The sequence below is a fragment of the Carassius carassius genome, chromosome 4 (assembly GCF_963082965.1).
Source record: "Carassius carassius chromosome 4, fCarCar2.1, whole genome shotgun sequence".
Taxonomy (NCBI): Eukaryota; Metazoa; Chordata; class Actinopteri; order Cypriniformes; family Cyprinidae; genus Carassius; species Carassius carassius.
Window position 1 is genome coordinate 18683147 of NC_081758.1, and position 15592 is coordinate 18698738.

Below are 15592 nucleotides of genomic sequence, written 5' to 3' on the forward strand. Positions count from 1 at the left end.
TGAGTAAAATATTTAATCATATTCATCACACAATCATATAACCTTTTTTTTTTTTTAATATTATGCAAAAATTACTCCAGCTTCTTAAAATATAACATTGAATTAACTGTCCCAAGATATTACACGAATATCTGTGACAAGCAGTTTGTTCAGCCAATCAGAAGGCTTTCAGGCGCTTTCTGTCGCGTGCACAGCCAGTAATATATGGAACCAGAAGCTAATCTTTGAGAATTTTCGAGTTAAGAGAGTGTAAATATTCGAGATTTCTCACCTGTCATCAACGGCCTACACAGGCAAAGCTCCTAAAAGACATAGTGAAATAAAGAGACCGAAAACAGCTGAACATCAGTAAAGAGTTTCATGGTTGAGGGAGGTAAGACCTTCAAAACGGTTATAAACCAATCCTGAGATTTCTTTGCTTCTTGTTTGGTCCCCAGGGTTTACCCGAAGTAGCAGGATTATGGAATGATGCCCATGTTTAGATGCTAACATCGCACAATATTCTTCTGATAATAACATCCCCCTGTTTAGAATTCTTTATTCTTCATCGTTTATCCACCTGTAAATATTTTTAGCTCCAGAACGTTAATTAAATATTTGTTCTAACTTATTTATTGATAGAATTGGTATTTACAGTGGTAACATGAAGCATTTAGTAGCCTAGCAGGCTATAGTCTAAACCAAGGGTCTTCAACCGTGGGTCCGCAGCGGCACTGCAGGATGTGATGTTTGATCACAAATCAATGGATTTAATTCATGGATAAGAAAAAAATGATAAGAAATCGAAAAGTCAATTTAAATAAGCACCCTGAAATGAAACAATGCAAGAGTACCTTCAGTAGATATTGATGAAATAGCCTAATATTATTGAATAAACAGATTTAGCAAACGCTCCGGGGTTTTGAGTTGGAGAGATGCAGCCAATCAGATGTTTGGAATTTTTGTTTCATGCTGAGTTATGCTCCTTCTCGCGAACCATTACCAACAACGACACGATGTAAGCAAGAAATTCATTATGCAGTGTAGACAACTTTACTAATCCAACTTGTGAAATCGTGAAATGAGATGGGTTAGCTTTTTTGTTTTTGTAAAGTAAATGCAGACTAATGGCTTATATATATATATATATATAATTCACATCTGCAACTTTAAATCCCTCACTAATTTCAGATCCTCAGTGATTTTTTTATTGTCCATCTCACAAATTTAAATGTTACATTTTAGTAAACTCGAGGCTAAAGTTCAAGTAGCCTAAATGTTTATTTGTTCATCTGACACTAAAATTAAAATGTGAATTTTTCATAAAGTACAATTACAATATATGACTCTGCGAATCCATAAAAACAGCTGCAAACAACTAATTATTATTATTATTATTATTATTATTATTATTATTATTATTATTATTATATTTATTTTTATTGTTTTAATCTCAACATGTTGTTTCTTATGATGCATAAATCTCAATTTTAACAATAAAAAGTAACATAGTGATGCATGTGCAAAAATCTTAATCATAATATGGTTAGTTTCTATTAATATCGAAGGCTGTATGATCAATAGCTTTGCTTGACACATTTTGTCTCGAGGGTCTCTGCTCCATTTCTCTGTCGCATATAGGTCCTTAACCTGCAAAATGTTGAAGACCCCTAGCCTAAACTATTGACCTTTGAATTTATGTATTGGTTTAATAACCTTTAAGTGGCCTATGTAAAAAAAAATGTTTTGTTTTTTTTAGAAAATCTCAGACTTGAGATTACCCAAAACAACTGAATTGCATTGAAACTGCAAATGCTTTTGAAGAGACAATGAATCCTTCTGGCCACAAGATGTCGCCATTGTTCAATGTTTAAAAGATTTTGTGACGGGCAATGTTGCCTTTATTTGATTTCATTCACCCGCTTCTTACAGTGAAACTGAGATGCCTGAACTAATCGCTGTCAGCTGCGTTAAACCATACTTTCATACTGCATAAAAAAAGTCGACATAAGTTACATATTCTTTGATTAGACGTTAAGTTGTATTGTAGCCTATTGTGTGTTGAATTAAATTTGTTTTTGTACTGAATGCATTTTAACCAGTTTTAGCTGCTTGATCACATTATTCGCTGTTGGCATATGTACACAAGATGTAACATTTTTAATGCTCAAAATAGGCTAGTTACATCAAATATAGATTCTAGTCACACGTGAGAATTTGGTATTTCTTATGTATTGTTCCCCATATCTCAAGAAATGAAGTTGTCATATAGTATTTAAATGATGATCATAAGAAATATTCTCAAACAAACGGATATGTATCGTTTAAATATTGTATAAAACTAAAATGTAAGCTAAAGTATTTTTGAACGTCTATGATGATCAGAAAGAAAGTCACAACAATGAGATTATTTCAACGTTTAATCAACAGGTTATTTAAATAAAAAAATACATTATAAATGAATACAACAAACGAAAGAAAGAATCAAAGGCGCACTTTGACAATGAACGAATTTGCAGTTAAAACTTACATACCGATTAATAATTGCGAGCCACATGTACAATTAACAAATTAACAGATAGCCTATTATATACAATTATTTTTCACAAATACCATTAAATATATCGAAAACTGAAACATTTCACGAAAAAAAAAAATCAAAAGCTCGTACAACAGATCCAGTCATTGCAGTAAACTCATTCTGATTATAAAAATACTATAATCAGATAATCAATATATACTCATTTCTGTTAAAAAAATGAACGGAAACAGCAGTTTCTTTCGAGTAAACCAAAATGTTTATTTTAAGTTAGGTTGCTTTTGGTTATTTTATTTTATTATTATTTTTATTAGTTTATCACCCATAAACATGTAGGCCTAATCATCATGGATAAATAGACTGTTAGTTGCGGATAATTTGGGTATAATGTCCAATCGAATTTCTTCCTATAAAGAATTGATTTCTTTCTATGTATCAATAAAAAAAGTTTTCGTCGTGACATATCGAAGGCATACACGTGTGTTTTTTACTATCAAGTGAATATGGTATAGCCGAACTGTGATGTTCTCAAAGATTAAATATAAGATTAATTTTTAAATGAACCATGCGCGTTAATACATCCCATTGTTGTATGCTTAAAAACTGCTATCACAATGCAAAAAAAAAAATAATAATAATCCGTGCAATAATACAATCAGGCTCATAACTGCATTATCTTGAGCAGGCATTTATAATATGTCGCTTGTAACCCGCGTATTGGTCAGCAGTGGCTGCGACACCGTTTTTTTTTTAAATCTTTTGTTTAGCAATTTTTAAAAAAGAAAATTAACATTTGAAATGTATCTTTGTTTACCAACACATTACCTGGAATTATTTAGGGCTCGATATAATTTACAAGAGCTACAATAGTTTGTCATCACTGATAATTGAGGGTGACAAAAAAATATAACGGGCTCTGACAAAGGCAGCCTACCATAAAACATGTGATGATGATACATGTGAAAATGCGTTTATAGCCTGTCTACTGAATCGTATTATCTCCAATATAAAAATTTGTGTAGCCTAAAGTGTGTCCAAAGAAGAAATTGACGCAAGTCTCTTATATAATTTAACGTAAGCAAGTATTTAATTTTACATCTATCAATATGCCTATGTGTTTAGCCTACAGTTTGAAATCGTCGCAGGCTATCAATCAGTTTCTTTTGAGAGATCAGTCGAAGATTTATATAAATGGAAGCCTTGAGAGATAAATTAATACATAATCGAATCGAATTATGATAATAGATTATTTTGAATGTGTGAATGTTCACGTGGAATTATTAAATCGTTACATTTGTTTCTGCACGAGTTTGCGATAGAGCATTACGCCACTAGATGTCGCCACATGTCACAGAAATGCATCACGGTGACTCAAATTTCATTTCCAACTTCGAAAGAATTTCTAGAGAATGAATGGCTGAGGCAATATATAGAAATGGCTTGAAATATAATTTAGAATAGCTATAGTTTGTTATTTCATTTACTGTCTTGTACGTTTAGATGGCCACGAGGTTATGTGTTCTACACGGAAAACAGAAATGTAGCCTGACGGTTAAATAGGGGAAGGAAACGTTCATAATATTAAAAAATAGCCTACTTGTAAATACCCACCGTTTCATCTTAATTCTCTGTTAATCGTATAGCCTATATGCGCTGCATTCGCAGAGCTAAACAATGGAAAGAAAACATGGATGTATTTGTATTGAATTACCTGGAAATTAGCATCTCTCTCTCTCTCTCTCTCTCTCTCTCTAACAACCGTTTAACTCACTTAAACAACAAGTCTCTCCATATATTAGCCTATTATGTTTATTTATTTATTTTACTTCACTATATTTATTATGAAATTAACCAGAGAGAGAAAAGGGAGAGGAGAAAGTAAAATGAGACGTAGTCTACGGCTCGCTTAAAACTAGATTGTCTTGTTCTCATCATTTAGCCTACACGCGTAATTAAAGAGGCTGGATTAATTGTATTAATCTTTTCAATCTAATAACAGACCTGTGTATTTACAGGGACACGTTAAATAGCCTATACAAGATTTATATATTTCATAAACGTTAATCTAAAGTGGTGTAGGCTAACGGTTAAAAAGTGTGAAAGAGTCAGTGTACAAAAATCCTACAAATGCCAATTTCTCTCAGTGAAACCTCGATTTTTCTAAGCCTCGAAAACAGTCTGTTAAGTCACTTTCGGACTATAGGCTTTAAGGGTGTCATCAGGAATGGCCTGAAATCTTTTTCATTCTCCGCGAAGTCATATGACTAGCTACATATCCACGCCATGTTAACGTTATACTTGCTATATCAGGCTACTTAGTCCAGAAGACCCCTCAATGACAAAAACTAAATAATGCTTAAAATTCAATGCAAAATAACATATCATGAAAATAAATTAAGATTTGAAGATAACTTTCAGAATTCATTACCCATACATAGCTAATAGTTTTATATTAAACAGGGTTTATATTTTAACTCAGGAATTTAGGGTGAGTCATTGTTATATTTATAGGAGCTGTGGGAAAATGTTTGAAATCCTTTTCTCAATAGGTTTTAAATATGCATAAGTATGGTAATCGCGATCCTGCTGTGTTGCAAATAGGCGCAGCAGATCATACATGTGCTGCACAACTTCGGACCGTACGAAGTCGCCAAGACGAGGACATGCAGAGTCCAAGTAAGTCCTGTTTCTCTCATTGACGTCTGCTCGTATAAAGAGATAAAGCAGGGCTGTCTGAAGTTTGTTTAAGGCGGAAAGCATGCGAGCAGGACAGCACGTGTGTTGACCCAAATCGTTACGTGTGCCCGTCTGTCCACTTCTATTGGGTGCAAGATCAGTTGAGCAAAGGTTCACAAGATGAAGATCAGACGCTTTAAGATTAGGAACTATGAAGAAGAAATGCCTAAGATTGCGCAAAAAGTTCTGGAAAAGAGTCATGACTCGAAAGTGAACGCAATTATATTAATAGGAAGTGGATTGGCCTAATGATGACTTTGGCGGTAAGTTTTGACGACGATGATGTTTGTGTGAATAGCAAAGAAATATATTTCGTTCGTCAATTAATTTTCTAATATTTGCCTCATGATTTCAGCTTTTCTTTTAGACTACTATCAGACTAATTGTCCATGTGGGTTAAGGCAGCTAAAGAGAACTAAAGACATGATGCTTATTTTTGAATTACTATGTAGTGACAAAATATTCATAAAAACAGTTTTTTTTTCTGTTATAATAATGTGTTAATAGGCCTACTGTTAAGTGAATAGCAATTTTGCGTAGACGACTTCCAATTGTATGCAAATATTTCCTTTGTAACTAACTACAGTTGTAGTATCTTTTAACCGAAGGGGAGATGCTTCAGATTAACGATATGCTAATATAACACAGTGTTATTTGTGCCTTTTTGTTTGAGCCGCTCAAATGTCTTTGTTCGCTTATAATGCTTTTGAATATTTACAGTGGTATTTTATAATATTTATATTTATCGACGGATCCAAAAGAAGGAACAAGTAAGAAAAATAACGTTACGGATTGTTTAACCTTCTTTAAATGGATGAAATTATGCAAAAATGGACACAATGCTGCAACCTATAGTACAATAGGCTACAATATAAAATCAGCATCGCGAAGAGCCCAATCATTCTGGCGAATGCGAATGAAATAAAATGGAATCAAAACAACACAGCCACCGTGAATGCAAAGGAAATTCAAATATACCTTTTAAATATGCATCAATATTAAAATAATACACACGCAAGGACCAACTGCGGTGGAGATGTAAGAATGGCGGAGCAGCGTCTCATTACGCATGATGGGCGACTTCCCTGGCACAGAGTCTCCGCTTCTTTGCTGCATTTGATCCAGTATTCACGGTCAAGAAAGGTTCTGCCTTTCAACAAAAACAGCAACTTACATATTCTTCCGAAAAAGAAACGAGCCACCTCGAAGCCGATGAAGGGAAATTAGTCCGACCGCTGAAAGAAAGGCTGTGTTGGGGGATTTGCATATTTGATGCGCTAATTTCCCTGATGTATTTAAATATGGCTGCACGTAGCCGATAGGCTTGCTACGTCATTGGACGTGACCTCGTTGTAAAATCTAAACGTGAATTCGTTTTAGTCCAACTCAAGTGCCAGCAATAATTGAGAACTGTGAAGAATACGAATTAGGCAACATTATTTGGAAGCGTTCAGAATCTCAAATTAAGAAATGTTGTGTTCAAAATCTGATCCTGATCATTAAACAATACTAATAAAAATAAAATAACTTTCTATAATGACAACGACAACAATGTAGAAATAGCCTATGCATGGTGTGAATTGTTGAGGTTTTTTTTTGGGGGGGGGGGGGGTAGTCTGGTGATTCTGACCCCCTTTAATTAAGGTTCGAATTTAATTAAGGTTTGAAGCCCCCATCATTGAAGGTCAAAACAAGAGAGTGCATATTCTTTGTTACATATATGTGTTTCAAAATTGAGTAGAAGTAGGCTAAATCAGTGCGCGCGCATTTAAATATAATGCTGGCGAACAGCAATCTCAGTCACCAGCTGAGGTAACTATAGCAACGGTATGCAGCACTTTTTGTTAGGATCATCATTGGATAGGACACTGACAACATTTTTATGATTATTTCTAACATCATTATAAATTCGCATATCAAAAGTATGATGTATTATTTAAAAACTATTTTAGACAGTTGCAGTTGTAACTAGAAGCGCCAAAAGAGGACTGACTGTAGATATATATATAATTCGCACACTGCAAATATTGTTACGTGTAGCCTATAGGCCTTTACACTCATGTCAGTGTTATATGAAGCCCTGTCCTATGCCTGCACGCGCACTCCCACATGAGGTTATGGTGGGTTTAAATTATATAGGATATATTAAAAATATAACTTTTCTCTTTCTTCTTTTTTTTCTTCTTTAATTGTTTTCCCCTTCACAAGATATTACGTATCAGTGTGCAAGTTTTCCCCGAACTAATGATGTCCTCTCAGTGTCAGATGGCCACTGCGTTCCGTCAGTCAAAACGTGTTGGGCAGAAGCGCTCGGAGCAAATTCATTACCGCAGTCAATCCGTAACCTGGTCTGGGAACTCGGGGCTAGTCCACGCCAATAGAGGAACAATGCCTCCTCAGTTCAAGTCCAACAAAAGACCTGGCGAACTTGTTTGAATTTCAGAGCACGTCCTTTCTTTCACAGAGAGGACTGCCCATTCCCGAACACCCTTCATGAAAAAAAGAAAGAAAAAAGAAAAGAAAAAAAAGAAGGGGGGGGGGGGGACATGCCGACCTTCCCTGCTCAACAGTGCACTTTTCTATTTGGTGCTGCAGACAAATAGGTTATGGGAAACTTCTCAACCCCTCCTCTCTCCCCCCCCCCCCCCTTCTCACTGGCTTTCGCTTACACGGTGGCTGTCGTTCTCGTGCGCTTGGACTGTGCTCTTGTGATCAGAGCCGCTGAGGCACGCGTAATCAACTTAGTATTAGCGGCAATTTTAAACCAAAAGCTCTCCGTGCACGCCGGCTTCTTACCTACAGCAGGAGTTGCATCTGGTCACGTCGACTTCAGCATAATAATAATGATAAAAAAAACATTTGCTCAAGTGAGTACATATGGAAACACTTCTCTTTCTCTCTTTCTCTCTTTCTTTCTTTTTTTCATTTTCTTTTTCTTTTCTTTTTTCTTTTTTTTTTTTGTGGCCATTAAAAATAATACAGTGCTATTAGTTGCATTACATACTTTGACGAAGGATTTTTTGGGGGGGAAATTTTGTTGATTTCAACGTCATAGATGTTAACATATTTTGGACTGATCTAACACAAAGCACTTGTCTCAAGGCCAGAGTCTCGTGCAGTGATGCTGCACGTAGACAATACTAGCAGGTGACAAAGTCTCACTACTTGTCATTGTGCGCAAGATAATTTAATTTAGCATTTGGAACAGAAAACCTGCTTAGACTGCATGTCATACATCTGTCACACCATTTATCTTCTTTCACACACATTTATGTGAGATGCATGTGAGCTGTCATTGCTTCTAATTTAAACACTGTAATGTTGATCGAACCTCTTTAGGATTCTAGACAGAAGAAACTATTTTTTGTGGTGGTGGTGTTTCAGGAAAGACAAGCAACTACATATAATGCCAGTTTTTTTCTTTAGGCCTATACATAATATGTGATATTGCTTAGCTTCATTTGAGCATGTGAGTGAAATGTTTTATTGACTCTTATAGACTTTAGCAGTGCTCTGTGTATGTTGTTTGTGATTGGCTATGCTTTAGAAGGTCTGAAAGGAGGGATATGTTTTTTTAACTTAAAGCTATTTATTGTCTGAATAGAGACTTTTGCAGCAAGGGCCACTGGGGCCAGTGATTGAAACTGCTGTGACATGATTCACCTAAACCAGTTTAGTAAGAATTAATCGTCATATCAGATTAAATACAAAATGATGGCTGTCTTTTTACCTTGGATGTGGCCAAAATTAGAGAACTGTAAGGCAAGAGTTCAGTTATCTGTGCATGTTACTGTACAGGCCTACAGAACACCTTGTGTGCTGACATCCATATGTCCCGATGTGTTTCAGATAATCTGTGCAGTTAATGAGAACGTGTGAAAATGAATTGAAGACACATTGTATAAGATCAGTGACATAGATCATTTTATTTAACTTTACAATGATAACACACACAGAGAGAGAGAGGGGGGGGGGGTTGTGCTTTGAGTCCCATATTCTGAAATCCAAACAAATGCTTTAAAGACAGCATCACATTTTGATTGATAGGTTTGTTATCCACTTACTGCACTCAATTACAGTTCTCACGGCACAGAAAGTAGGCATAAGTATGTAATCAATTTCAAATGTGAGAGCATCAACATATGCTAGCAATGGAACCACCTTACTCTGTCTAGAGAGCAGCTGCTATACATACCTTTGCGTGTTGACATGGCAATGCCAGAGGAACGATCGCAAGAATCTTGTCGCCGGCGAACATTGCATGAATTCAGACGCACTGAAATTTTAAATCCTCGTGATCCTGGGTGATTGGCATTTCCTCTCAAATATTTCCATCAAGTATTCTCGTCGTTGAAAATATGTTATACGAGCAGCAAAAAGGATCGGCGCTTCAAGGGATGCAAACGTCACCCGGAGATTTCTAATGGCATCATCATCATCATCATCATCACCTTGCACTCCCGTGGTCCGAGACCTTTGACCTTTTCTGGCTGGTCCATATTTTGGTATTGGAAGCCCGTCCCCCCGCTTACCCCCTCCACCCCCACTTCTCGAGATGTGGCCCTGTTCCCTCTCTCAGACCGCTGGCAGCAGCAACACAATCCTCCTCTCGTCTCTCTCATAGCAGCTCTCAGGGATCTGTGGCATTACTGATCTCCTCCGTGCACGGACAACCTGCTACCCCTCGGCCAAAAATAAAAGAGAAATCTCTCCATTCAGTGGCGAAACAAACGCGATGTTATTTCCGCGTGCACTTTTTTCCTCTGGAATCGGATTTTTCCTTTGTATAATCTCGCTGCTGGTTCCGTGGGATATCTATCGCTGCTGCCACGATTTAATAGAGCCAAAGGAGCCTTTTGTGAGATTGGGAGGTAATTTGCAATGCAAATGATGGCCTATGCGAGGATGACTGCTTCTTATTCGACAGGCTCCCTTACTCCAACTCGCATATTGTTTTAACATTAACTGCTCCGATGTCAAATGGATTATAGCTTCCGTTTTGTTCCTCATTACCCTGTGAAGAAGCTGTCATTTATTTTTGTTGGGAGCATACCTACTTTTAAGAACTACAAATGACAATTGTGAAGTCCCGTGCCTTTGTTTTATTGTTTTAGCAAGTTCTTCACTTGGATTTAGCCACTGAGGTATCCGGGGATTACTGTTGTGGAATTGGAAGCGAGTTGTTATCTTTGGTTATCTAGCTGTATGAGTATGTTGCACTTCATAAAGCTAGATAACCGAAAGTAAAAACTGCCTCCTGGCTCATCGAAAACTCTGGATGCCTAATGACACGAAGATACAAAAATAAATTTTATTATATTAGGCTATCTGCCACTACCTCTAGAGATCTGTTAGCACACAACGTCAGACAATAATTTTTGTTTTATTATTACTATATTTATAATTATTATTGTTATTATTATTAGTTTAGGTTTCATATGGTGTTATGCTGCTTTGAAAAGTAGGCTATATGCATTTTCTACTTAACGCTAGCGTACAAAAAATATGTAAACGTTAAAGTCAGCTTCCTTTTTCCTTAAGTAGGGTATTGTTTTACGCAACAGGATAAATTAATAGACTCGCAGAGGTTTAATTAATAATAGTCGAGTTTGTGTGATATCACCAATTTATTGAAAACTGACACGTGAAGAGAGAGGAACCCACGTGCTCACTATTTATTTCAGCTCGGTCGCCTTTGGCCAGGAAACGGCGCTGGCATCCCAAACAGAAATAATTAGGACATATAGAGAGCTGACAAAAATGAAAAGGGGTGGGCACATGGGGAGCGAGGGGGTTGGTCCTCCTTAATTGATTCCGTTAAACGGAGCGCAGTAGATGTGAACGACTGGACGCTCCCATTCCCACGCTCGAGGGCAAGTGGCAATGCCACGGCCCTATCCAGAATATGACAGACAGCGCCGGCGGGCTGGGGGGGCTGGGGGCGACATGGGTCATGAAAAGATGTCAAGTGCACCCGACTCATCTGCATCCCTTTAGAAAGTGGCGACCGTTCCCAGCATCAGCAGACGCGGGCCCCAAAGCAGGAACAGTAGCCTAACGGCTGTGAATATCTCACAGGCATGATAGCTGTAGCTATAGCCTACGCTGCTGCTGCTGCTGCTGAGGTGAATTGTTTGTAAGTGTGGGAACAACAAGGCGTGTTTATGTAAAAGAAGTGGCGTATTGAGCTTGAAGTTTTGAAGCATAGATTAGCAGCAATTCTGCATTAGACCGCGTTGAAACATGACATCACCACTATTGTCCTCAAAGCGCTTGCATTTGAACTTGACAAGTGTGACATTTTTTTTGCTTTTTCTTTTTCGTCTGGCTTAACGCCCTCTCATTATACTGTATTTATTCTTTGCAATAGACTTGTAATAGGCCTGTAGGTCTACGCTGTTATGATTTTATTCGGCGTGTTTTTTTTTGTTGTTGTTTTTTTTTATTACGATATTTTAGAGGCCTGTAAGGCAAGTTAGTTGAATACATTTTTTGTAAGGTTAGTACTGATTAGCTAAATCAGTAAGCCTTAAAACATTTTCTGTCTTCAACCATACAGCATCGTTTCTGTAACATTATCAAGAAATTAAACACTTGCAATGGTAATTTCATTCAAAATGTGAGTCTTAGAATTATCCCATAGCTTTAGACACATTTAAAAACGAAATAATTATTTTAATATCTAGCCAACAGCATTTATAAAACAAATAAATGCATTAAAATATGTTACTGTTGTTGTTACTGTATTTGTAGTTTTATTTTTCAAAATTATGATCTATTGACAAAAAAAAAAAAAAAGCTTTGTTTAAATGCCTGACAACCTAAAGTAGTTTTCATCCCCGGCTCATGTCTGTGAAAACCTGTAATAGCAGGGCCTTATGTGTTGCCAATAATAATAATAATAAACGAAAGAGAGAACATGATATTGTCAGGCAAATACCAGAATCTGTTGTGAAAAGACAAAAACATGCTTTTTACTTATATGTCATGCTAAATTAATTTGACATTTTCTCCAGTTTTTTTTTTTTTTTTTTTGTAGTTTATTAGTATTTTTGCATCACAATACCATACATATTTCCGTTAACACAGCAGTCGAACCCTTCATTATTCCTCTAATGTGACATGTCCTTTAGTTTTACATATCCAGCGCTTGCTATGCACCAGGACTTGACAGTCAATCTATTCAAAATGTCCGCAATACAATTTAATGTGTACTGTTGAAAGGTTGAATGTGGTGTTGAATGTTTGCAAATCATTTTTGAGATCACTTCTTTCATTACTGAGATACCACATGCATTGAGTGATAGAAATGGGTCATGTTTTTTTCAAGAATATCAGTGATACTAGAGAAGACAGCACTGCATGCTATAAGCCAGTGCTTTAACTTTAACATATAAAATACATAGTTGATATATTAGTTATTATTATTTTTGTGTGTGTGAGGATTTACACCTGCTAAATGATATCTTGATTTAAAAATCTGTTTTCGAGGTTTTTATAAAAAAATGAGTAAAGACACATCGCTCTGAGCTTCAACTAAATATTCAGCATGTTTAGATGATTTAGGACCTAGATTGAGGTGAACTCCTAGGTTCCTTTTGAATATTAATTTTTATGTAGTAGGCTGGCTGCCTGCAGCTCTATGAATGAGCCGTTTGCTATTGTGTGTGTCTTAGACAGTTCAGACATATTGCTGTCCTGTAATTGGCTGAATACTATAACCATGGCGACAATGGCAGCTTATCTGTATTCATTGGGCAAGCAATCTTCATATTTTTGGCTACTCCACATCCTCCGCCTGTTCTCAGCCACAAACCTTTCACAGCGCTTCTGCACAGTTGTCTTTAATACTGTGCTCCTCTCATCGAATTGTTAGCATTTGGGGAATTGACATCGTTTCTGTTTATTTTCTTGAATATAGTTTGCTTTGCTCAAATTTTAAATATATATATAATCGTTGGATGCTTAGCTTATTTAGTTTTTAACTTCCTGAGTGTTAATTGTTAACATGGCCTGTGCTCTTTCTTCACTTTGATGACAACTATAATTGTAGAAGCAAATGTAAATAGCATAACTGGCCATATTCAAAGCCAGTGGGACACAACAAGTAAGATGAAATTGAATTGAATTTTTTTTAATAACATGAGTTTACAGAGATATTTAAAAGGGTGGGTTTTTTTTTTTTTTTTTTTTTTTTTTTGTTAGTTAGTTAGTGGTTCCATCACTGAATTCAAATAGGCAGTCTTCTGTACATGTTAGATCTATTTATCCAGTTCTTTATGTATTTATATATATCTCATTTTATGATGAGAAAGCTTATGGTTAAGCTTTTAGTCCCTGGGCGCAGATAAGAGAAGTCACACAATTTTACAACAACATTCAGGTTTACTTTCAGGTTATATGTCCCACAAGTTACATTTAGTTTGACACATAAAGTGACATTTAGTAAATAATTTGCCGCATATTGATACTTTTTACAGTGTTGTGATGGGATAAGTGCAGGAGCTTTTTCTCTTTTATCTCCCACTGATTTCTTAAAAAGCATTTTTAGATTCAGTAACCTTATGTGCATGTGTAAGTTTACTTCCTACAAACTAATGGAATAAAGTGGCGTAAAATGTGCTGAGATGTTAAACAAGCAGATACATGTTGGCACAGAGCATCCTGTTGACCAGCCCCTTCTCGACCAGGTCACATGTACAGTGTTGTCCCCGCTGGTTGGAGTCGCTGTGGCAACAAGGGTGATCTCACATGCGTATGATGGCAATGTGCAAAAGCAGAACAGGTTCCATATACTTGTGTGTATTAGTAAGAGGTTCTCTGTGCTTGTATGTGCTTGTGTGTGTTTGCATCCAGATTTGTCATGGTTTGTGTGTGCAATTAAGAATATCAATGATTCAGCAACAATCTGGTATCTCGCACTCAAATCTTGATTTATCAGAGTTAATGTACAGTTCTTTGACATCTCAGAGAAGCAGACCAGTCTAGTGCCAAAATGTTATTTCAAATAGAACAACTCTGCAGCATGATTCATGGAGCAAATTAACCTCAGTGTCAAGACTTAGAAGCAGTACAGTGATTGCAAAAATGATATTTTACCCTTTGTAACATGAGTAAATTCTCACAAATTGTAATGGTTAAAATGCCACAGTTCAATCCTGCATTTAGTAGTTCAATCTTGACTTAAACTCAGTTTAGTATGTGACTGAGTATTTTTAAGTGACTGAATTATTGATTTAATCTATTGTGTAATACTACTGTTGACTTTGTCAAATATCTATCATTGTGAATTATATATTATGTAATGTCTTGTCACAATGAGTGTAATTGGTAATTGACAGATAATGACAGTTATAAAATGGTACAAGATTGAATAATATTATTTTTACTCTAAGCCAGAAGCAATCTAAGTAATAACAGTGCTGTGACACTGTATGCATTAGTGGCGTTAACTACAGCAGCTTGACTGAGCATGTCTGTTGTCTGCTGAATTTAGATTATGCAAAATCTCAGGGCTATAAATAAGTCAATAACTGTGTCTCAAATACCCCTCAGAACTCAAATCTGATGAAAGAGCCAAATGATGCATGTCATGCCAATGAGAAGCTTGACAATATTATTTACAAAAAAAGTATCATTTAAAGCCTACATTCTTTACAAAATCATTTTTACTTAACAGGTTTTTTTTTTTTATCTTTTAAGGATCTGTTTGAAGGAACCGATTTTGAAATATGTTACCAGAAAATTTTCAGGAGTGAATAATGCAGTTTAAATCTGGCTATATAGTGAGTTTGTTTTCTGAAAAAAACGTTAGCCCATTGACCGTAATAATCAAGTCAGGTGAAATCATTATAGGTAGGGTATGAGTGTGCCACCTCATTTCTTTGAAAATCTGTGCAGAGATTCTTTTTTGTGTCTCGGAAAACATGGGTTACTATCCAAAGGCAGCATTTGTCATACATGGCAGTAGTGTTGCACAGTGAAGTGTTGCACATTAGCATACTCACATTTGAATCGCTCCATTCTGTGCAAATTTAATGCATGCGGATTCATGCATATATGCGGACGCTCTAGACTCTCTGCTTAATATCCTTATTAGTGATGTGGGAATTAAAAATGTATCATCCAGGTGGTAGGTGAAGGGCGCCATACAATCTTTCTAGAATCGCTTTGCAGACTCTGGGTAGGGAGGAGGTGGGCTGGGCTCCGTCAGCGCAGTAGCATTTCCTTCAAGGTGCCACCATCTTAAAGAATTTAGCAGCGGTGAGCATGCGAAAAGGATAGACCTAAAATGTCCGCTGGCACGCTCTTGATCACCTCGTAATTTTACCCACCTCG

At 36.4% G+C, this 15592-nt stretch overlaps 1 long non-coding RNA gene across 3 annotated transcripts in view; it reads left to right on the forward strand.

Moving 5' to 3' along the window:
• Positions 1-216: 216 nt before the first annotated feature.
• Positions 217-15592, forward strand: part of LOC132138991 (uncharacterized) — a 43024-nt gene continuing 27648 nt past the window's right edge. The window contains exon 1 of one of the 3 annotated variants that reach the window (XR_009433268.1): positions 217-373. This is a non-coding gene — a long non-coding RNA (uncharacterized LOC132138991). Of the gene's footprint in view, positions 374-5067; positions 5195-5225; positions 5518-15592 lie in introns of those variants that run through there. The other 2 variants (XR_009433265.1, XR_009433266.1) reach the window with 2 other exon arrangements.